The 25451-nt window shown below is 41.1% G+C and overlaps 1 pseudogene; it reads right to left on the minus strand.

Moving 5' to 3' along the window:
- Positions 1 to 16947: 16947 nt before the first annotated feature.
- Positions 16948 to 18028, minus strand: LOC102129736 (MOB kinase activator 1A pseudogene; annotated as a pseudogene).
- Between the last annotated feature and the right edge of the window lie 7423 nt (positions 18029 to 25451).

Genomic DNA, 25451 nt, shown 5'->3' on the forward strand with positions numbered 1-25451 from the left:
CAAGGATACTTCTGCTGGCCTCATTACAGCTTTTCATGCTGGGAACTGTGTCTTTGGGTGTGGTTTTTGATTGATTAAAAGTAGGTTAAAGTAATGAGGTAGATGGAGGCACTTCTAAGTGCCTTCAAGGCTCTGATGCTGATGGATGAGACGTTCCAAAGGAACAACTTGGAGAGCAGATGAGTAATGTGGTTCTCTTGCTCCCTGTGGGCAGGGCCCTCATCCCTACAGTCTCGGCTGCTCACTACCCAAGCCCCAAGGTTTGTGGATTTTGAGGTTTCACAAGTCAGGGACTGCAGTGCTGGAGTCCTTTGAGGGAGTGTACCCTGGGACCCAGCTGGACTTTTCTACTGAATGACTGAGTTGACAGGGAACACCTCTTCTGTTCTGCACAGAATTGTGCCCATGCCGTCTCCCTAACTAACCTTCCTCGGGCTCCTGCCCTTTTGTAGTCTTCACTTCTGTATCTTTGTTCCTCCTGCTTGAAATGCCTCCTCCTTCAGGGACTGCATTTATTTTTCACTATTGTGTCATCAGCACCAAACACAGTGCCTGCCACATAGGTGCTCAAGTGTTTTTCTTTCTTTTCTTTCTTTCTTTTTTTTTTTTTCCAGATGGAGTCTCACTCTGTCACCCAGGCTGGAGTGCAGTGGCGCGATCTCGACTCACTGCGACCTCCACCTGCTGGGTTCAAGCAATTCTCCTGCCTCAGCCTCCTGAGCAGCTGGGACTACAGGCATGTGCCACCATGCCTGGTTATTTTTTTTGTATTTTTAGTAGAGACAGGGTTTCACCATGCTTTCCAGGCTGGTCTCTAACTCCTGATCTCATGATACGCTCGCCTTGGCCTCCCAAAGTGCTGGGATTACAGGTGTGAGCCACTGTGCCTGGCCAGTGTTTTTCAACTGATTGACTGACTAAATGGGTGAATGAACAAATTAATCCTTCCCCAGCTTCACAGAGTTGGTCACATAAGTGGGAAGGCAAAAAACCAACCATAGAAGACACTGGAGAGTGAAGAGCTGACCACTGGGGGGAGGAAGTGACTAGGGAAGTTCTGACTGCTGAGGTCACCCCATCCGTGAGGCCACTCCATCCATGGGACAAGTAAGTCATTTAATAGCTCTTGACACCAACATGTTCATTTGTGATACTAACCGCTGCCTACCTCCTGTCCTTGCAGCTCTCTGGTGGGGGTCATGTAAGAACACTTTGCATACTGTTTTGTGCACATGTGAGAGATTGCCACTGCTGAGGGCTGGCTCTTCCCACAGAACCTCCTGTTGCCATCCTGAGGAATCTAGCCTTTCCTTAATTCTCACCTTCCTGGACATCTCTGGGAACCCTCCAGGCAAATGTTCTTGTATCCTTGAGTAGCTCATGTGTACTTGGAGAATTTGTCTTCGCCTTGTCTACAACTCCTAGGAGAAAGTGTGGCTCTCCCCACTCTCCATCTTGACAGGAATCCATGGGTCATACAGTATTTGAAGAAACTCCGTTTCCTCCCCAAGCTTTGAACTTCCTTACAGCTTTCTCTGGTGGGTCCCACTCCGTTGCTTCCCTGGCCATCTCCTACTGGACTGCAGGGACAGTGAGCTGCTCATCTGGACTTCTTGCCCTCAGCCTCTGCCCTCTCTGATCTATTCATCTCCCAACAGCTGCCAAAGTGAAGGCCTGGCTGAGCCAAAAGAAACTGTATTCTTGAATTCCTGGGGAGGTCATGTGTGCAAGCTTTGATGTCAGAAGACTAGAGTTTGAATCCAGCAGTGTGCTCCCTTGCTCAGTGACCCTGGGTGGTCATTTAATGTTTCTGGGCATTGGTTTCTTCTTTTAATAAAACATGGTTAACAATGTCTACTGCACAGGTTTATAGTGAGGAATAACTTCAATGTTAATCACTTGTACAGTGCCTGCCACTTAGCAGGAACTCAGAGAGGATTAGTGCACCTGTCTCTGGCACATGCTAGACATTGATCCAGAAACTTCCTATCTCTTAATTTTTTGTAAATAATGTGTACAGAGCCAGGGCCCACAGCCAATACAGTGAGCCTCTAACATGGTGAGAATCAGCTCTGATGAACAAAACAGGATAACTTGTGTTTGGATTCCTATATGCTCGTATGTGCTGCTAAAGGAATTGAGAACACTCAGTGAGTCCAAACATTTCCCTCACAAATGTGTTCACCAATGTACTTTCCCCAAACCATTTACAACACCCCCCCACCCACCAAGAGATTCCACATCAATTCAGTGAGACTTTGCCACAGGTGAGTGGACTTCTGTAGACATGGGATGGACCTGGCTTCCAGGTGGCTGCCTCCCCTGCCCTAGTCCCCATAAACGGGCTTATGTACAATGGTTTAGTTCTCTCTACTCCCTGGAGCTTTTGAGTTATGGGGTTAGGGGTTCTAGTAACTAAGTAGGTTTAGTTACTAAGTAGAATATTTGTGTATTTATTTTCTTATTACAAAGCATTGCCACCAAGGGCTCTGTAGCCGTCAGTCCTTGCGTGCTGTTTTCTGAGTAAAGAGGCATTCCACCAGATGGATATATGTCTGTCCGTCTGTTGGTCAGTTACACAAACTTGCACCTCACTGTCAGTCCATTCAGCTCTCACACCAGCAGGCCATGGCTATAGAGACTGAAACAGCTGAAGAGTGCACACCTGTGGGAACCTGAAGAAACCTGGGGGAACCTGTGCACAAATGGGTTCCCTTGGTGGGGTCTCCCCTGACTAAATCAAACAGGCTCAGAGGGAAAACAGAAAAGTCACTCCCAGACCTCCAGCCCAGGCCCACATCCTGGCTTGAGACTAATGTTCCAGAATTTCCCCTTTTTGCCTGTTTTCAGTCATACATATTTCTGGTTCCTTCTGTCCCTCTAGGCTCCTGAGGCCGTGCCGGAGTCCTCTTAGGAATTCCAGACACTAGCTCCCAAACCTTGCACCTGCACCCTGCAGCCTCACAGCTGCAGTGGGATTGCTTTCTGAAGGCGCTTTCAAGAGGTAGAAGGTAAATGACTTCAGGCAGATGATTAGCCTAATTAAGCTTAATGCCTCCTGCAATTACCATGCTGGCTTTGAGGAGTGTCCCATTCCTCCTGTTCAGCCGGAGGGCTGAGTAGAAATCCTGATGAGGCAGGACAGGCCTCCCAGCAGGCCCAGCCCTGCCTCTGGTCACATCCCTCTGACGGCCCCTCCCTGTGTCTGGTGGGGGGGGCGGTGCGAGCCAGCTCAAAGCCCTGGGGAGCCTGACCTCCTCAAATGCAGGCTTGGTGGTGACAGCCAGCTTCCTGCCTGCCTCACTTAGAGCCCAAGGAAGGGGATTCAGAAACAGGGCGTTTCAGCCTTGGGGGCAGGACACAGCTCCCCAGACTTACTTGTTGAAAGCAGAAGGTGCTCCTTTAGCAATGACATGGTCATGGTTCTCTGGAGTGCTGGAAGAGGCCTCACTGTCCCTACAAGGCTCTGTGACCATGATCGGGCACCTTCTGTCACCTCCACTGTGAAGTGGGAGGGGGAAGTGGAGGGGAATGAGGTCTCTAACCTCTACCAGGATCAGGCCTTGTTGGTATTTCCCCTGCCCCCTTCCCAGGCCAGTGACATGAGTACAGGGGAAAGCAGACGGTGTGGAAAATGAGCAAAGAAATAAAACAGCCTTGACTTTTTGAGCCCTTGCTGGGTGCTAAGTTCTTTGACATGAATTGTCTCATTTAATCCTCACAGTAACCCTGCGTGGTGGGTTCCATTATTATGCCCTCTGTGCAGATGAGAAAACAGATTTAGCAAGCTTTAAGAAAGCTCATGTCAACCCCAGCCTGTCTGACTCCAGACTCTGTCCTTTCCATCCTTATGGATGAGGCACAGTTAGATAATTAACTGCATGAACAAGTAAATGAAAAACAAAAACCAACAAAAAGCAGTCTGTACTTTACTCAGCCCTGGGCCACCTGGGCCAGGTGCTTGATAGGCATCTCTCTGTCTCCTTAATCCTTACAGACATCCTGTCAGGCAGGTATAAATGCCCCATTTTATTAATGAGAAATTAAGTGCAGATAAATTGAGCCTTTCCTGAGCGAGTAAGTGGAGAACTGACCAGTCCTGGGGCACTGAGGGATGGGGAGGCCAGGGGTCAGAACACCTGTAGCCAATGGCTCCTTGCTCTTTTGATGGGTATTTCTTTGGCAATTTTTGCCTCTGGTTCCCTATGAATAGTCTGTTTCAGTGGGTCCCACCCCAACCTTGTAGTTAACAGTTGAGATAACTAATGTTTGGGAAGAACTTTTTTCCTACAATTTTACAAGAGCAACTCAGAGAGCTAGAGGGACTTTGACTAGAGGGGACTTTGAGGTCTTAAATTCAGCATTGCCTCAATCACAGGAGACCAAACTAGAATATTACAGAGTCATAAAAGGTCAGGTGTCCACAGTCCACAGCAGCAGCCCAGCATGGTGGTCAAGAGCATGGTCTTTGGGGTCAGACAGCCAGGCGTGAGCTCCGGCTCTGCTACTTGCTTGCTCTGTGGTCCCTCAGTTTTCCACCTGTAAGTGGGTAATAGTAACGCTCATCTCATAGGCCTGCTGTGGGGAGTTATGTGCTTATGAAGCACTTAAAACAGTTTCTGGTGCAGAGTAAGTGCTATGTGGGTGTTCATGAAATATAAACATTGAATGTCATCGAAAAATGCTTTTAAGTAATTTTGGGTATAAACTGTGAGCTGCAAAACTATATACATTATGCTTCTAATTTTCTTTATATGTATGCATTTATACAATTTTTAATAATGGCTATCTATGTTATGGAATTTTGGATAATTTTTATTTCTTTATAACATTCTTTATTTTCTACAAGGAGCAAGAATTACTTTATAATTTTAAAAATACAAAACAAAAACTTCTTTTTCATGCCGGCCTCCAACCCCTGTTCCTGTTATGAGATTGGTTCTAAATGATGAGTACTGTATTCCTCTGAAAGGCTGGGAGGTCCTGTCTGGAAACATCCAAAGGCTTTGCATCTTCTGAGTGTGAGGATGTGGTCGGCAGGGTTTGTGTCATGCCTATTTGACTGCCTCGTCCACAGTGAGGATGCCTGGGGAGAACCTCTGGGTGTGGACTACCTTTTCCAGGGTCTCATTTCTCCTGGGTTGTCTCCAGCTCCTGCAGAAATGCTGTAGGTATCCATAGAAACAGTGGACACTCTTGATTTAGTTTACCTTAGGTACTCGTTTTTCAGAAATGAGAACATTTAAAATCTTCTTCACTACCTCTACCACTGCCTGACTTTCTTGCTGGGAGTTTAGCCATTCTGAAACATGTATCTTTGGAAGTGGTAGTGAACTTGGAGATTGTCCTAAGTTTAGTACCATTGTAAAGTCTCTGACTGGGTGAAATATTTCTGCACTGTCTTGGATCCCGGGAAAATGTTTATTTATCACAGTACCAGACATGAGCAGAGAAATATCTGTGGTGTCATAGAAATTACAAGTTTTTGGGGAGATGGACTTCTGGCTTGGAAAGGTATTGTCAAAGAGAAGCTTGCTGGTTGAAGCCAGCCTTTTACATGTTACCTATTATTTTCCAATTTAATATTCAGCTCAAGAAATGCATATTTGAATACCACAAATGGGCTAGATTCTTTCCTAAGCAATGCCACTACAGAGGACTAGGAGAACTATTTCAGCCCTAGGGGAAAGAAAAATAATCTGGCCTTTCAGCAAAGGTGAACTGGCTAAAAAATCCTGAGACTGGATTTGCATTGACATGAAACTAAATCAGGCCTGGGCCTGCTTCTGGACAGAGACTCAGTTATTTGGACTGGCTCCTGCTCTTTCAGGCTTACCTTTTTCTTCCACATAAAATGTCTGCATTGTCAGGGAGGTGGTCTGGGTTGTAAGGCTATCTTGACAAGATAGGGGAATATGTTAACTTGGGTCAAACTTGAAGTTAATTTGAGACCTCAGAAATGATAATAGTTGAAAAATCTGACTTTTTCAACATTTTATTTTAAATATTTGAGAAGCATTGATCTGCTGATAAATTATATCACATTTTTAATCCTCTAAGTGGACAAATAACTCCACTATCCATCTGCAGAACACCACCAGGTCACAAGGTCACTGTGCCGTATCTATGGCAGCCTCTTTTCATCCTTGCTGCAGCCCTGTAAGCCAGCAGCATTGTTGGGTCTGTTTCACAGGTGAGAAACCAAGACTGGAGAAGGTAAGTGGCTTGGCTACAGGTCCCTGTCTAATGAGTGGCAGACCCTGAACTAGCCCCCAGCTCTTTTGTCTCTGAAATACCCAGGATTCATTGTCATCTCTGGCACTGTGCTTTCTTCCAGGGCTAGTGAAACTTGCCAGCAAGAGAGATCCTTGGAAAAATAGCATCACTACTTGAGGTGTCTTTGTATCTGTGGTCTCTGAACAAATCTCCCCAACCATAAATAAGAGGTTTTCCAGGCCCAGTGAAGCTGCTTTGAACATGTATTTGATTTGCTTTTATAGTTAAGAGGAACAATAAAATGTCTAAAATTACCACCATGGCAATGAATTAGAATTCCTTGCTGGCAAAACCTGTAATTCTCTTCTGTTCCCTGCGTTCTCCCCTTCTTTACCATGTGTCCTGCTTTGACTGCTCCTGGACTCATCTGACCCTCAAGAACTCTTACCCAGGGGACTTGGCCTAGGCCCCAGGACTTCTTAGTGTCCACTGAGTTAACACATTTCCTCTTCCTTCTCATGCCCCATGGCTGCCCTTCCAAAGGCGCGGCCTCTGAGAAGCACAGGTTTCTGAATTCACCGTATTTACTGGTTTGGGTTAGAAGCTTCTCCAGCCCGTTTCCTTCCCATATGTTCTTTCACTGCTGCCCTTGAATTATCAATAGCGAAAATTGCGGACATCAAAGGTTGAATTTAATGATGACCTACTTATCAAGTTCCAAATAGATCTGTAAATACAGCTGATCTCCAATCAAAGGAGACCAACTCATTTCCATGCGTACATGCATGTGCCCATGCATACATCTATCCATGTGTGCACGCATTCATCCTTCATCTACCTACTCATGGAATTTCAGCACCTGCTTGTGTCAGATGCTGTGTTAAGAGGTGAGGTATAACAGTGAGGAAGACAGTCCTGATTCTTACCTCTAGGAGGAGAGATCCTCCCAAACTTCACTCTAGAATGAGATGTGCTTCAATCAGAAAAGTGTAGGGTGCATGTTCTGTTGGTGATTGCCTTTACAAGAAGAGCATGCACACATCTCTGAGTGTATATGTTTTCCTGCTTCTATATGAAATAAGTTAAGCCCGCTAGAAATTATATTAGGGAAAAAGAGAAATTTCTTTAGCTCAGGATTTCTTAGCAAATAGTGATTTGTTAGTTCCTAGTGGAAGTTCATCTTGGTGAATTCAACAGGGGCCCATTTTTACTTTGGTAGGTATGTAAATCAGCACTCACCAACAGTTGAAGTAGGAGGTAGAATTGGCTTATTTATGGGGCTGAAGTCAGGAGATTTCAGTTGTAGTTCCACTTCTGCCACTAACTTCTGTGGGATCTGAGGCAAGTCTCCTTACATTATTCTGCCTCTGTGTCTTCATTCTTAACGTGGAGACTATACTTGTTTTCATAGTTCTTAAGAATATTATACAGATGTGAACATGTGTGTGAATTTTTAAATAAATGCAAAGCAGTGGAAGAAATGTACTTGAGTGAGTCTTTTGACAAATGGTCCAAGCTCAGAGATGTGTTCACAGCTGTTAGGACCAGCACACTTGTTGCCTTAGTTAGAGTGACATACACCTGGTTTGCCCAGACAATCCTGATTCATGCCCAAACTCCTGGCAAAAGTATTAAGACTGATCCCTTTTATGCTCAAGACTGTCTTGATTTGGAGGAGAAATCATATGGTTTTCTTCCTATAGAGAACATGAGCTAAGCAGAACACTAACCTCTGTCTCAGTGGCACGAGTTCTGCCATGTTTTAGGTTCATCAAATGATGGTGGTCAGAACGGGACCAGCAACAGCCTGAGATCAGTGCTTGAGTATGTGTAGCTCAAGTTAGAAGTGAGCAGCTACTGTCCTTTTCTCTCCATAAGGGATGACTCTGCAGTTAACCTAGAGTGTCTCCAGATGAGCCAGCCAATGAGGTGGTCCCAGAAAACTGGGTCCCTTGGAGGAAGGGCAGATTTCTATGTGGGGCTGCACCTGTCTTCTCCCACTTCCAGCCATGGCTCTGCAGTTACAGTGCACATGCTGGAGCATGCAGGTCAGTCGTGCCTGGAGGTGCAGTAACTCGATGAGATTGCTGCACCATGGCCAACACGATGAGTGATGGAAGTGGGTAGGCTGAGCAGGAAATGGAGGGTGCCTTCTTCTGTCCCCACCCTCCCTCTTCTCCCAAGGCTGGCTAAGCTAGAGTGAGAGGAAATTAGTGAATTGTCCCTGGTGCCTGAGGCCCCTGACATCTGTCAAAATGTGAGAGGGATGGTGTGTGTCCTTTGCTGGACTTGCTGCTTCTTGGGGTGACCTGGGACATAACTTTAGATCTTAGTTGGAGGAAAGAGCATGAGGGTGTCTTGGCCCTTTATCTATGGATATCTGCCATGTTGGGCTCCTATTTGAAAACAACAGCTGGCACTTTGGATGCTGAGCTTCAATTGTCACGACTTGGTATTTCCTGGAGGTGGGAGGGGCATGGGTTTTGGAGTCCCAGTGTCTGAGTTATAAGTTTGACTCACCCCTGACCCACTCTGTGGCTTTGGGCTAGTTGTGCTTCTTCCCCAAACTTGTTTTTCCATCTGTAAATTGGGATTAATTTTTACCCCAGTGATGTCATATCACCTCATCTATCCCTCACTCAGGAGGTTAAGGAGCTGTGCGAAGTCACAGGGTTACTTTATTTACTCGCTGAGTGTACACTGAGCACCTGTCATGTGGCAGCATGTGGAGGGTGCCAGGAATACAAGTGTCTGAGACAATCACAGCCTTGGCCCTCATGGAGCTGCTGTTTCATGAGAAGAGATTAATGGTGAACCACTAAATAAACTGGCAAATAAAATAGTTAGATCCCACTTTAAATAGTATGACGAAAACATACAGGTTCTGAGATACATACAGGTGCCTGAGTGAGGGAAGGGGGTAGTGTTCAGACAAGGTGATTGGAGAAGCCTCATCTACGAGGGTGACCTTTATATGGAGACCTGAACATAACCAGACAGCTGTGCAGAGTTGCAGAACCGTGATCCAGACAGAAGGATGCAGAATGAGTTCCATTGACATCTCTGGCAGGTGGTTTACAAATCTTCCTTACAAGGATCATGGGAAGTAACCTGAGAGCACTGGGTTACAGATTAACCCATGTCTAAGATAGGTAAGTGGAAAAAGCAAAGTGCAGAACAAGCTGCATAACTTACTATCATCTATATAAAAAGAGTATGTGTATACATTCATATATGCTTTTATATTTGCAGATGTCTCTAGAAGGATATACCAGAAATTGATGGTTATAGGTAAGAAGGATGTCTTGGGGCCTATGGTAAAAAAAAAAAAGACGCACTTTTAGTTGCGTGTGTATTTTTACTGTTTGATTTTTTTAAACCATGTGCGTATACTACTTTAGAATAAGCTCACTTTTATAAAAATATGTATACTTATTTAAAGTAAATGTTTGTAGGCCATTTGGTAGCAAAAGAAAGACAGGTTTATGGGAGTGTGGGTGTGTGTGGAATTTTCCAGGTGCCAGGAAAACAAGCCAGATCTGGAACTGAACAGTGCCTGGGGCCAGCTTCAGCATGGAGAGCCCAGGAAAGGGGGGCACGATGACCCCAGGCATCCATCCACACATGCACAGACATATTTCCGTGGCCTTTCTTCTCACTACACATGACAGGGGTGCCAATTTCCCCTCTCTTGTACTTCTGCCTAAACTCAGTAAATGTGTTTATTTGGACTTGAAAAATCACAGCCCTAACCCTCACACATGTGCTGACTTTTAATATAATTACTTATGTGCACATTTGATTTTTTTGCAGGATTAACCCCTAGCGCTCCGACCACAGACCCTCATGCCACATGTAGTATCAGTACTTTAATATGTGGAACATATATCACAAATATTTACTTGCCCTGAGAGGTTATTTATTTTTCCCTTTCCATGTCTTTTCCAGGGTAGTTAAGACATCAACACCAATAATTTCATCAGATATTAGGATGAAAACTTCTATTAAGTTTATAGAAAGCCAATTGAATTATAGTGGAATGAGGTGTTGAGGTTAATTTAATCTTCTATTTTACTGTCTGGTTTACTCCCTTTCTGTTGTTGAACTTCTGAAAGCATGATTATGTTTACTTTCCTGCCTAATGCTTCAGTACTTGGAATCCTCTCCTCTCCAGAACAGAGCTGACAACCACTGAACAAAAGAAAAAGTTTAGTGAACAGGTAAAATCACCCAAGGTTTACCATATAATAAGACTTTAATCTTACTCATATAGAAATTGCTTTCTCAGAGCTTATTCTCACTTTATACATAACTTTAATGAGTAGAATGTTCTAATTTATATGAATGTTTAATTTATACAAAAATTTAGAAGGTAGAGGAATAAGCAGATACTTTGACATTAGCAAGACATGACAGCCTAGTAGCATAGAAAAGACATATAAGCGCAGAAACTCAATTTCAAAAAACATAGTGTTGGGGGATGGATTAATAAAGGTGGGAGTGTTCCATGTGTCTGGAAACATTACAGTAAAAGTTGTACAATCAATGATTCTGAATCTTCAATGTAAATTATGTTCTAAATCTGTTTAAAGAAGACAGAAGCCAAGTAACAAATTTTAAAAAGATGTTTTAAAATCAGAAATGGCTAAAAATTGTAAATCCTCAAGTGATCTCATTGTTCAATTCCCACCTATGAGTGAGAACATGCGGTGTTTGGTTTTCTGTCCTTGAGATAGTTTGCTGAGAATGATGGTTTCCAGCTGCATCCATGTCCCTACAAAGGACACGAACCCATCCTTTTTTATGGCTGCATAGTATTCCATGGTGTATATGTGCCACATTTTCTTAATCCAGTCTGTCACTGATGGACATTTGGGTTGATTCCAAGTCTTTGCTATTGTGAATAGTGCCGTGATAAACATACATGTGCGTGTGTCTTTATAGCAGCATGACTTTTAATCCTTTGGGTATATACCCAGTAATGGGATGGTTGGGTCAAATGGTATTTCTAGTTCTAGATCCTTGAGGAATCGCCACACTGTTTTCCACAATGGTTGAACTAGTTTACAGTCCCACCAACAATGTAAAAGTGTTCCTATTTCTCCACATCCTCTCCAGCACCTGTTGTTTCCTGACTTTTTAATGACTGCCATTCTAACTGGTGTGAGATGATATCTCATTGTGGTTTTGATTTGCATTTCTCTGATGGTGAGTGATGATGAGCATTTTTTCATGTGTCTGTTGGCTGTATGAATGTCTTCTTTTGAGAAGTGTCTGTTCATATCCTTTACCCACTTTTTGATGGGGTTTGTTTTTTCTTGTAAATTTGTTTGAGTTCTTTGTAGGTTCTGGATATTAGCCCTTTGTCAGATGAGTAGATTGCAAAAATTTTCTCCCATTCTGTAGGTTGCGTGTTCACTCTGATGGTAGTTTCTTTTGCTGTGCAGAAGCTCTTTAGTTTAATTAGATCCCATTTGTCAATTTTGGCTTTTGTTGCCATTGCTTTTGGTGTTTTAGACATGAAGTCCTTGCCCATGCCTATGTCCTGAATGGTATTACCTAGGTTTTCTTCTAGGATTTTTATGGTTTTAGGTCTAACATTTAAGTCTCTAATCCATCATGAATTAATTTTCATATAAGGAGTAAGGAAAGGATCCAGTTTCAGCTTTCTACTTATGGCTAGCCAATTTTCCCAGCACCATTTATTAAATAGGGAATCCTTTCCTCATTTCTTGTTTTTGTCAGGTTTGTCAAAGATCATATGGCTGTATATGTGTGGTATTATTTCTGAGGGCTCTCTTCTGTTCCATTGGTCTAGATCTCCGTTTTGGTACCAGTACCATGCTGTTTTGGTTACTGTAGCCTTGTAGTATAGTTTGAAGTCAGGTAGCGTGATGCCTCCAGCTTTGTTCTTTTGGTTTAGGATTGTCTTGGCAATGCGGAGTCTTTTTTGGTTCCATATGAACTTTAAAGCACAGGAAGGGGAACATCACACACCTGGGCCTATTGTGGGGAGGGGGGAAGCGGGAAGGATAGCATTAGGAGATATACCTAATGTAAATGACGAGTTAATGGGTGCAGCACACCAACATGGCACATGTATACATATGTAACAAACCTGCACATTGTGCACATGTACCCTAGAGCTTAAAGTATAATAATAATAAAAAAAATTGTAAGTGCTATAGTGCAAAGAATATTTTCTTAATATGAAAAAGAACACTTGTCAGACCAGGGTGTGGTGACTTGTGCCTGTAATCCCAGCACTTTGGGAGACTGAGGTGGGCAGATCGCTTGAGGCCAGGAGTTCAAGACCAGCCTGACCAACATGGTGAAAACTTGTTTCTACTAAAAATACAATGACAAAATTAGCCAGGCGTGGTGGTGGGCACCTGTCCCAGCTACTCGGGAGGCTGAGGCAGGAGAATGGTGTGAACCTGGGAGGCAGAGCTTGCAGCGAGCCGAGATCGCACCACTACACTCCAGCCTGGGCGACAGAGCGAGACTCCGTCTAAAAAAAAAAAAAAAAAGAAAAGAAAAGAAAACAAAACAAAAAAGAAAAAAAAATTAACTGGATGTGGTGGCATGCACCCGTAATCCCAGCTACTAGGGAGACTGAGGCACAAGAATCGTTTGCACCTGGGATGTGGAGGTTGCAGTGAGCCGAGATTGCACCTCTGCACTCCAACCTGGGTAACAGAGTGAGACTCTGTCTCAAAAAAACCACGAACAAACAAACAACCCCACTTGTCTATACTAACAAGCAACGTTGTAGAAAATAGGGAAAGAATAGAGATATTCCTATTAAAAGCAACAATATGATAAGAATGTTGACCCTTATTCCAACCTCTACCACTTAATATGATTTCATGCAATAAGGCGTGGAACCCAACAAAAGACACAGCTGTTGAAAAGAAACAAAATTATAATTATTTAAAAATTATGTAGTTACCTTCCAAGAAAACTTAAGAACATTGATAGAAATATTATTAGCATTAATAAGAGAGTTCATTAAGGTGCCCTGGCAACATGAATGCTTTATATGCTGTGGCTTTCCTATGTATCAGTATTAGCCACTTGGAAAATGCTGTAATACAAAATATTTCATTTTAATTGTCTAACATAGAAAATACCTAAAATAAGCAGAATAAAAAATAAGTTGGACAAATTTTAAAAATTACAAAACATTGCTGAAAGTCATTAAAGATTATTTGAATTGGTGAAAAAGAATACCATGTTTATGAATTGGAAGACTGCATATTTTCTAATTGATACCTACTATTTTACATATTTATGGGGTACTTGTCATACTTTGTTGAATGCATAGAATGTCTAATGATCAAATCAGTTGTTGGGGTATCTATCACCTTGAGGATTTTTCATTTCTGTATGTTGAGAACATTTCAAGTTCTCTCTTCCAGTTACTTTGAACCATACAATTTATTGTTCTTAACTTTGCTACTGAATATTAGAACTTAAAACTTCTATCTATCTGTATCGTCTGTCCCCATTGACCCACCTCTTTTCATCTCTCCACCCCTGCCCTGCCACGTACACACCCTTCCCAGTCTCTGGTATCTATCATTCTACTCTCTATTTCCAGGAGATCAACGTATTTAGCTCCCACATATGAGTAAAACAATGTGAAATTTGTCTTTCTGTGTCTGCCTTATTTCACTTAACATGATGACCCCCAGTTCCACCCATGTTGCTGCAACTTACAGGATTTCATTCTTTTGTATAGCTGAATAGTATTCCATCTTCTTCATGCATTTGTGGTTTATGCATATGTGGTCTAGTATACCACAATTTATTTATGCATTTGTCCATTGATGGACCTTAGATTGATTCCATATCTTGGTGGTTATGAATAGTGCTGCAATAAACACGTGAGTATGTATATCCCTTTGATATACTGATTTCTTTTCCTTTGGATGAATATCCAGTAGTTGGATTCCTGAATTATATGGAAGTTTTATTTTCGGTTTTTTGAGAAATCTTCATACTGCTTTCTATAGTGCCTGTACTAACTAATTTATGTTCCTACCAACAGTGTATGAGTACCCTTTTCTCCATATCCTCACCAGCATCTGTTATTTTTTGTCTTCTTAATGATAGCCATTCTAACTGGTCTAAGATCGTATCTCATTGTGGTTTTGACTTGCGTTTCCCTGGTGATTAGTGATGCTGATCATTTTTTCATATACCTGTTGTCTATTTGTATTTTTTTTGAGAGATGTCTATTTAAGTCCTTTGCCCACTTTTTAAAGAAAATATTTTTTCATTTGCTTGTTTTTTAATGCTGAGTTGTTTGAGTTTCTTATATATTCTAGACATTAGTCCTTTATTGGATGAATACTTTGCAAATATTTTTTCCCATTTTAGCAGATTGCCTGTTCACTCTGTTGGTTGTTTCCTGTGCAGAAGCTTTTAAGCTTATTATAATTCCAATTCTATTTCTGTTTTTGTTGCCTGTGCTTTTGAGGTGTTAGCTATAGAATCTTTGCCTAGGACCAAGGTCCTGAAATATTTTCCCTATGTTTTCTTCTAGCAGTTTTATAGTTTTGGGTCTATGTTTAAGTCTTTACTTAATCTTGAGTTGATTTTTGTACATTGTGAGAGAGGGGTCCACTTTCAGTCTTCTGGATATTCAGTCTATGGATCTATGGATATCCACTCTTCCCAGCACCATTTATTGAGGAGGGTATCCTTTGCCCAGTTGTATGCCCTTGGCACCTTTGTTGAAAGTCAGTTGACTGTGAATACATGGGTTTATTTTTGGAGTCTCAGTTCTGTTCTATTGGTCTATGTGTCTGTTTTTATACCAATACCATGCTATTTTGGTTACTATAGCCTTGTAATATATTTTGAAGTTAGGTGATGTGATGCCTCCAGCTTTGTTTCTTTTGTTCCAGAATTCTTTGGCTATTCAGGCTCTTTTATGATTCCATACGAATTTTAGGATTTTTTTTTTTCTATTTATGTGAAAAATGGCATTGTTATTTTGATGGTGATTGCATTGAATCTGTAGATTGCTTTTGGCAGAATGGTCATAATAATATTAATTCTTCTAATTCATGAGCTTGGGATGTCTTTCCATTTGTTGTGTCCTCTTCAATTTCTTTCACCAGTGTTTTGTAGTTTTCCTTGTGGAGATCTTTTACCTCTTTGGTTAATTTTATTTGTAGGTATTTTATTTTTTGTAGCTATTGAAAATAGGATTGTCTTCTTGATTTCTTTCTTAGCTAGTTCCTTGAAACACTACTGATTTTTGTATATTGATTTGTTACTCTACAACATTACTGAATTTATCAGACTTAAGAGTTTTTGGTGAGTCTTTTCTAGACATAATATCATATTATATGCAAACAAAGACAATTTGAGTTTCTCCTTTCCAGTTTGGATGTCTTTTATTTCTTTCTCTTGCCTGGTTGCTCTAGCTAGGACTACCAGGACTGTGTTGAATAGGAGTGGCAAAAATAGGCATCCTTGTCCTTCCCCCAATTCAGTATACTATTAGCTGTGGGTTTGTCATATATGACCTTTATTATGTTGAGTTATGTTCCTTCAAATGCTTAATTTGTTGAGAGTTTTATCCATGAAGGGATGATGAATTTTATTAGATTCTTTTCCTTCACCTATTGAAAATGATCATATGTTTTTTCCCCTTTTATTCTGTTGATGTGATTTATCACATGTTTGATGTTATATATTGAATTATCCTTAAATCCCTGGGATAAATCCCACTTGATCACGGTTGATATGGTTTGGATTCGTGCCCCTTCCCAAATCTCATGTCAAATTGCAATCCTCAGTGTTGGAGGAGGGCCTGGTGTGAGGTGATTGGAACACGGGAGCGGATTTCACCCTTTCTGTTCTCGTGATAGTGAGTTCTCATGAGATCTGGTTGCTTAAAAGTGTGTAGCACCTCCCCCTTCTGTCTTTTCCTCCTGCTCCAGCCATGTAAGACGTGCCTGCTTTCTCTTTACCCTTTGCCACAATTGTAAGTTTCCTGAGACCTCCCAAGCCATGCTTCCTGTGCAGTCTGAAGAACTGTGAGCCAATTATACCTCTTTTCTTTATAAATTACCCAGTCTCAGGTATTTCTTTATAGCAGTATTAGAACGAACTAATATAGAAAATTGGTACTGAGAAGTAGGGCATTGCTATAAAGATACCTGAAAATGTGGAAGCAACTTTGGAACTGAGTAATGGGCAGAGTTTGGAACACTCTGGAGGGCTCAGAAGAAAATAGGAAGATGAGGGAAAGTTTGGAACCTCCCAGAGACTTGTTAAATGGTTGTGAACAAAATGCTGATAGTGATATGGACAGTGAACACCAGGCTGATTAGGTCTCAGGTGGAGGTGAGGAATTTAATGGGAACTGCAGCAAAGGTCACTTTTCTTATGTGTCAACAAAGAGGTTGGTGGCATTGTGCTCCTGCTCTAGGAATCTGTGTAACTTTGAACTTGAGAATGATGATTTAGGGTATCTAGTAGAAGAAATTTCTAAGCAGCAAGGCATTCAAGATATGGCCTGGCTACTTCTAATACCATATGCTCACATACATGAGCAAAGAAATGACCTGAAACTAGAACTTATATATATATTTATTTATTTATTTTATTTTTTTACTGAAAAATACATTTTTTTATTTGTAAAATAAAAGAATAAAACCAATCTGGTTGTGTTATTAAGAAATTTGTTCTGGAAACTCATTCATAAATTATTGATGGAAATTCTTCACATCCATTATGCTGTCACCTAAAACAGATTTACTCATTTTCTTGTAAAGAAATGACTGAGTAAATGAGTAAAAGAATAATAAGTAAATTTATAAGCTACAGGTTAACCATCACATATAACAACCAAGTATGACTATGTGATAATAACAGAAGTGGTCACACAGTACTTAAGATTTGGCTGTGTCCTTAAGGTCTTACTCGGAAACTATCATGCCAACGTACTTTTGGGATAATCTTATCAGTAGACACAGTCAATGGGTATCTTTTTATCCTGTTTTCTTAAAGTCTGTATGACTAGTCTATAACAGATAGCAATGAGATAGTTCTAGCAATAGATGAAACGAGGGTAACTGTGTTCTAGAAGAAACATTTATCTGTCTTTTGATCCAAATGTCTCTATTAATTCTTGAAGAGGTGCCAGCTCACACCTATCAATTAGATTAAATTCCTGATCAAAGAAAATAAAGTGCTTAAAGGAGGTGTTGAGGTGGGCCTCCTCTTGCAGCTGCATCACAGAATCAAAGTGCTGGTGATAAATATGGCCATAAACCCTGAACAGATGCTTTAGAATAGTCTTTGCCACAGACATAAAGTTCTTGGGAAATGGGACACCAATCTTAGAAGGAAAAAGAGTTTCATCATCAAGCTGATCCTGAACCCAAGTCATCAAATAGTCAATGTATTTTGGTGCAGAACATTTGATTGGCTTTTTAATATTAGTACCATCTGCCCAGTGATATTCATATCTTGGACCTGCAGACATGACTGGACAGCTTGCTTCAGTGCAGAATTCTGTAATAGTTCCATATAACATGTTGATCTGGTTAAAGAAATCCACAGTATTTACAGCAATCCATTCATTGAGATCCTCTCCCTCAGGCAACATAACAGCTTGTCTCAGATTCTCACTTCCTAGAGTTGCTTCTGCATGTTTTAAGAGTTCATACTGATGAGATCCTTCAGGGATATTCTTCTTCAGTTTGAATGTTTTAGAAGAGCAGCTGCTGAAGAGGAAGCTCATCTTCGGTCCTCAGAGGGGAGGCAAGGGGCCTCTGGCCCCCGCCTGGATCAGGATTTGGAGCCGGCGAGAGGGAGTGGACTGTCCTTAGCTCACGGGCAGTGGAAGCTGGGCTGCCACTGCTCTGAACCAGGTTTCTGGCCACTGTGAGCCCTTGCAAACCTCGGCGCCTGCCTTGCCCCCTGAACTTATATTTTTAAAAGGGAAGCAGAGGGTAAAAGTTTTGGAAAATTTGCAGCCAGCCCATGTGGTAGAGAAGAAAAACCTATTTTCCGGGGAGGAATTCAAGCCAGCTACATAGTTTGCATAACTGAAGTTTGCATAACTGAAAGGAAAGCAAGTATTAACAGCCAAGACAATGGGAAAAAGTCCCTGAAGGCATTTCAGAGACCTTTGAGGCAGCCCCTCTCATCACAGGCCAAAAGGCTTTGGAGGGAAGAATGGTTTTATGGGTCAGTCACAGGGCCCTGCTGCCATATGCAGCCTTGGGGCACTGCTCCCTGTATCCCAGCTGCTCCAGCTTCAGCCATGGCTCAAAGGGTCCCAGGTACATGGGCTGCTGCTTCAGAAGGTGCAAACCATAAGCCTTGGAGGCTTCTACTTGGTGTTAAGCCTGTGGGTGCACAGAGTGCAAGAGTTGAGGCTTGGGAGCCTCTGCCTAGATTTCTGAAGATGTATGGAAAAGCCTAGATGTCCAGGCAGAAGTCTGTTGCAGGGGCAGAGCCCTCATGGAGTACCTCTACTAAGGCAATGCAGAGGGGAAATGTGGGGTTGGAGCTCCCACACAGAATCTCCACTGGGGGACTACCTAGTGGGGCTGTGAAAGGAGTTTCACCACCCTCCAGACCCCAGAATGGTAGCCACACTGACAGCTTGTACTGTGCACCTGGAAAAGTTGCAGACAGTCAATGCCAGCTCTTGAGAGCAGCCATGGGCACTGAGCCCTGCAGAGCCGCAGGAACAGAGCTGCCCAAGGCCTTGGGAACATACCCCTTGCATCAGTGTAGCTTGGATGTGAGACATGGAGTCAAAGGAGATTATTTTGGAGCTTTAAGATTTAATGACTGCCCTGGTGTGTTTCAAACTTGCATGGGGCCTGTAGTCCCTTTCTTTTAGCTCATTTCTCCCTTTTGGAATGGGAGTACTTACCCAATGCTTGTACCCCCATTGTATCTTAGAAGCAAATAACTTATTTTTGATTTTACAGGCTCATAGGCAGAAGGGACTTGCCTTGTCTCAGATGAGACTTTGGGCTGTGGAGTTTTGAGTTAATGCTGAAATGAGTCAAGACTTGGAGAACTGTTGAAAAGGGATTATTGTATTTTGCAGTGTGATGAGAACATGAGATTTGGGAGGGGTCAGGGTGGAATGATACAGTTTGGATTTGTGGGAGAATGAACTAATACAATGGTATATTACTTTTTTGATGTGCTGTTGGATTTGGTTTGCTAGTATTTTGTTAAGAAATTTTATTTCTGTGTTCTTCAGGGATATGACCTGTAGTTTACTTTTTTTGTTGTGTCTTATCTGGTTTTGGTATCAAGGTATGTTGGCCTCATAGAATGAGTTAGGAAGAATTTCCTCTTTTTTAATTTTTTGGAATAGTTAGAGGATAATTGGTGTTATTTCTTCTTTGAAAATTTGGTAGAATTAATCAGTGAAGCCATCCAATCCTAAACTATTCTTTGTTGGGAGACATTTTTTTACGGATTGAATCTCATTATTCATTACTGGTCTGTTCAGGTTTTCTATTTCTTTCAGATTCAATCTTGGTAGGCTGTATGTGTCAAGGAATTTATCCATTTCCTCTAGGTATTCTAGTTTGTTAATATATAATTGTTCATAATCTCTGGTGATCTTTTGTATTTCTGTGATATCAGTTGTAATGTCTCCTTTTTTATTTCAGATTTTGTTTATTGGGGTCTTCTTTTTTCTTCTAGGTTACTGTAGCAAGTGGTATATCAATTTTGTTTATTTGTTTTTAAGAAAATGACTTTTTATTTCATTTATCCTTTGTACTTTTTAGTCTCTATTTTGTTTAGTTCTGCTCTTATCTTTATTATTTCTTTTCTTCTACTAATTCTGGGTTTGGTTTTATCTTCCATTTTTGGTTCCTTGTGGTTTATCATTAGATTATTTGAAATCTTTCTACTTTTTTGAGGTACTTATTTATTGCTATAAACTTCCTTCTTAGCACTGCTTTTGCTATATCCTGTAGGTTTTAGTATGTTGTATTTTGACTTTCATTTGTTTCAACATTTAAAAAAAATTTTTTTTTCTTTAATTTCTTACTTGACCCAATGGTCATTCAGGGGCATGCTGTTTAATTTTAATGTATTTGTACAGTTTTCAAAGTTCCTCTTGTCACTGATTTCCACTGTGGTCTGAAAAGATACTTGATATGATTTTGGTTTAAAAAAAAAGTGTTTTGAGACTTGTTTTGTGCCCTAACATATGATTTATTATCCAGAATGTTCTGTGTGCTGATGAGGAGAATGTTCTTTAAATTTCTCTTAGCTCCATTTGGTCTAATATGCAGTTTAAATTCGATGTTTCTTTGCTAATTTTCTGTCTAGATGATGTGTTTAATGCTTAAAGTGGGATTTGATGCCCAAGTATTATTGTATTGAAGTCTGTCTCTCTCTTTAGATCTAATAATAGTTGCTTCAAATATCTGTGTGCCCCAGTGTCAGGTGGATATATATTTAGAACTGCTATATCCTCTTACTGAGTTAATCCCTTTATCATACAATGACCTTGTTTGTCTATTTTTACTGTTTTTGACTTAAAGTCTGTTTTATCTGATAAAAGTATAGCTATTCCTACTCACTTTTGGTTTCTATTTGCATGGAATATCTTATTCCATTCCCTTATTTTCAGTATATCTGTGTCCTTATAGGTGAGATGAGTTTTTAGCAGGTAGAAAATAGTTGGATCATTTTTTTTTCTATTTCAGCCAATCTATATCTTTTAAGTGTAAAGGTAATCTGATTACATTCAAGGTTATTTTTGAAACGTGAGGGCTTATTCCTGTTATTTAAAAAATTGATTTCTGGTTGTTTTGTATGTCCTTTGTTCCTTTCTTTCTCTCTTATTGTTTATCATTGTGGTTTGATGGTGTTCTGTAGTGGTTACATTTAAGTTTTTTCTTTTCCTTGTTTGTATGTTTGCTCTACCAGTGGTTTTTATGTTTTCATGATGGTAGTTATTGTTCTTTCTCCTCTGGGTGTAGGACTCTTTCAAGAATTTCTTGTAGAGCTGGTCCAGTGGTGATGAATTTCCTCAGCATTTGCTTGTCTGAGAAAGACTTAATTTCTCCTTCATTTCTGAAGGAAAATTTTTCTGGGTATAGTATACTTGAGTGGTAGTTTCTTTCTTTTAGCACTTTGAATATATTGTATCATTCTCTCCTGACCTGTAAGGTTTCCTCTGAGAAATCTTCTGTTAGTCTGATAGACGTTCATTTATGGATGACTAGATGCTTTTCTTTTGCTATTTTTAGAATTTCTCTGTCTTTGACTTTCAACAGTTTCACTAAAATATGCCATGGTAAAAACCTTTTTGAAGTTTGTTTATTTTAGGGAAATCTGAACTTCCTGTTTCTGGATGACTAAATCTCTGGCTAGACTTGAGATATTTTCATCTTTTGTTTCATTTAACAGGTTTTCTAACTCTTTTGTTTTCTTTTCGCCTTCTAGGACACCAAAAATAAGAATATTTTGTCACTTTATGATGTTTTATGTGTCACAAAAACTTTGTTCCTCATTCTTTTTTTTTTTTTTTTGAGATGGAGTCTCGCTCTGTCGCCCAGGCTGGAGTGCAGTGGCGCGATCTCGGCTCACTGCAAGCTCCGCCTCCTGGGTTCACGCCATTCTCCTGCCTCAGCCTCCCGAGTAGCTGGGACTACAGGCGCCCACAACCGCGCCCGGCTAATTTTTTGTATTTTTAGTAGAGATGGGGTTTCACCGTGGTCTCGATCTCCTGACCTTGTGATCCGCCCGCCTCGGCCTCCCAAAGTGCTGGGATTACAGGCGTGAGCCACCGCGCCCGGCCTCCTCATTCTTTTAAAATTCTTCTTTTAAAATTTTTGTTTGACTGGATTATTTTAAAACACCTTGATATTCTGAGATTCTTTCTTCTGTTTGATCTAATCTAATATCAAAGCTTTCAAATGTATTTTGTATTTCATTTAGTGAATCCTTCAGTTCCAGAATTTCTATTTGGTTCTTTTTTTGATATCTAGCTTTTTGGTAAATTTCTCATTCATACCTTATTTTTCTGAATTATCTTGTATCTCACTGAACTTCTTTAGTATCATTATTTTGAATTATTTAACTGGAATTTCATAAATTTCTTTTTGATTGGAATCTGTTGGTGGAGAGTTACTGTGTTCTTTTGGCAGTATTGTGTTTCCTTTCTTTTTCATGTTTCTTGTGTTCTTATGTTGATATCTGCAGATATGGTGTCACAGTATCAGTCACTTCTTCCAATGTTTCGAATTTGCTTTCGTGGGGGACAACTGTTTCCTGAAAATGCATCTATGCTGTTGGTTGGGTAGGGTACTTTGGCTTTGATTCTGGGTGTGTTCAGTAGTGTATTCTCTATATGATTTGTTAGCTGTAAACAGTGTCTATATTTTCTTGGTGGCTTGGGGTATGGTTGTTAGGGGAGGCTATGGTGAAGATTTTTTGAGGGACTGGGATGCCAAGTGGGCCATACTTTGGGCACCTGTGATGATATCATTTGGCTGAGCATGCCTGTCCTTGGGTCCCACAATGATGTTCACTGGATTTGGTGTTAGTCCAGGCAGGCCCATTCTTGGGCCTCCAGGTGGCTTGCTTGGGTGCCACAAATGGCAACAGAAATAGGTTGGGCAGGTAGGTGGGCTCTTGTGCCCCTGGGCAACAGGAATGGCATGAGCAATGGCAATAGCAGTGGTCAGACGACCTTCTGGGACCCAAGCAATCCACTTTTATATTGGTGTGTCTCTGACAGCTTGGACAGGTAGGTCCCCAGAGCCACAGGTGATGCATGTGGGTGGCTTCCCACTATGGTGGTGGCAGTAGGTTGAGTGGACCTGACTTCAGACCCCAGGAGAAGTCCTCAGATGTCACTGGTGGTGGGCTGGGCTGGGCAATCCCCAGACCCCTGGATGGTATGCTTGGGTGTCATGGAGATGGAGCTGGGCTGGGCGGACCTTACCTCAGGCCACCCAGTGGTGTATATGGGTGCTGACTTCAGCAGTCAGGGGCAGGGTGATCCCCAGGCTGTAAGCCTGCTCAGGTGGGGCAGCAGTGTCTGTGTTGTAGTCCTAGTCCTGCTACTGGGGAGAGCAGGGTTGCTTTTTCTAGAAGCACCCAAGATAGGAAGTTTTCATAACGGGTTGCAATCTTTATTCATACTTCAGCCCTGCAGCAGCCTGCAGGTGGTAATTACAGGCAGGGGAATATGTCCTTGGGGCCTGCGAAAATACATGGCCACTACTCTGCTTGGGGAGTGGGGATGTTGCTCCTGACTCTCACCTCAGCCCAGTGGCAGGACAGGACAGAGTCTAGTGGGAGCTAGGCTCTCAAAATGGCATTGTGCTGCAGCTGCCTCAGACTCTAAGGTGTGTGAAAACCAGTGTGAGCTTGCTCTCTAGAGCAATGCAGTCTCCAGGAAGCTCCGAATGTCAGACTTGGGGCTGTGAGAGTTGAGGGACTCTCAACCCTCTGGCTAGGACTGTAGGTGTGTGGTGGGAATTTGGACTGCTGGAGATCTCTCTCTTAACCCTTTCCCCGCATTAGGGAGCCTCTCCAGACTCACGGCCAATCCCAGCTAAGCAGGCTACCTCCCTTCCTTCTCCTTCCAGATGATCTATTCAAAGTTTGATTATCTACTTGCTATTTTGGTTCCTCTTTGTGTAAGATGCATCTAGTTAGCCATCTTGAAGCCCCTTCTAGGACTGAGTATTTTGAATGTATGTGACACAGGGCTGCAAGCTGCCAAGAGGAAAAGTGCTATAGTTAACTGGATCCAAGTGCCAGCTTTACTACTTACTGGATGTGTAATCTTGGTTAAATCGCTAAATATCTCTGGGCCTCAACTCTCTCATCTACAGGGTTTTTGTGAGTTCGTATGTGTGAAGGGCCTAGAGCAGTACCTGCTACATGGAAATGGCTCAGTAGATAGTAGCTGTCATTTTGATACTAATATTTCTAAATTATGTTTTCAGTTTATGGGACTATCAGGCAAAATTCTAAAAGGATTTTTGGGAGAAATGTTACAAAGGTTATCTGGTAATTAACAAATTGGTAAGAATGGCCAAGAAAATTTTGTAAAATAAGAGTTGTAGGAGTATTTGTATGTCCAGATATGTGTATTCCAAGGCCTTAATAATAAAATAATAGTTCTGACACGAAAATTGAAAGATAATCAATGGAATAGAAATTGAATAAAGCTTAAGAATAGACCCAAGTGGGATATAGGAATGTAGTTTATTATTTGGCATTTCACAGCAATTGGTAAGGAAGGGTTATTTGATAAATATACTGAGGCAATTCATCCATTACTAAAATAAAATTAGGTTCCTTCACTATATCGGTGTTTTTCAAAGGTGTTTACAGGCATCAGAATTCCTTGGAGTACTTATTAAAATTTAGGTTCCCAAGCTCCACCCCAGTGTGCAGAGTAGGGTACCTAGTTCTCATTAAAGTGTGGGAACTGCTGTCATATACCATATATTAAAATACATTCCAGGTGAATTAAAGAATAAATGTCAAAATTACCATCTTAAAACCAGAAAACAATATAAAGGAATATTTACATTATCTTTCATGTTTATATAAGATCTTTTATAGTTTAGTAAGAAGAATATAAAAGCATGATAGAAAAAGGGGCAAAGAACATAAATAACCAAACCATAAAAGAAGAACAGAGAAGGCCAATAAGCATATGGAAAAATGCCAGACTCCACTAACAGTCAAAAAATGCACAATAAAACAATATATCATTTTTCATATTTCAAGGGGAAAAGTACTGGAAGAATTAGAAGATCCAGTGATGCTGAGGACACAGTGAAGTGGGCATTTTGATATTCAGGGGATGGGTGGGTATTTTGAACAAGCTTTCTGAAATGCTTATATTAAGAGCCTGAAAAATATTTATACTTTGAGACCAGTCCATTCATCTTCTCTAAATTTATCCTGAAGAAGAATCACAGATTCACATATAGACTTATATACATGTGCGGATATTTGTTGTAGCATTATTTTAATAGAAAAAATTGGAAACAGCTGAAATGTCCAACAATATGGTAACAGTTAACTAAATCATGGCTCATCCGTATGATGAATACTCTGTGGTCATTAGAAATCATGTTTTTGAAGAATCCTATCATTAAATGACATGAGAAAATACTCATAATGGATTAAGTGAAAACACCAAGATGCAAGCTATATATAGCATGATTCCTTTTTTTAATTAAAAATAA

The sequence above is a fragment of the Macaca fascicularis genome, chromosome 6, assembly GCF_037993035.2.
Source record: "Macaca fascicularis isolate 582-1 chromosome 6, T2T-MFA8v1.1".
NCBI lineage: Eukaryota > Metazoa > Chordata > Mammalia > Primates > Cercopithecidae > Macaca > Macaca fascicularis.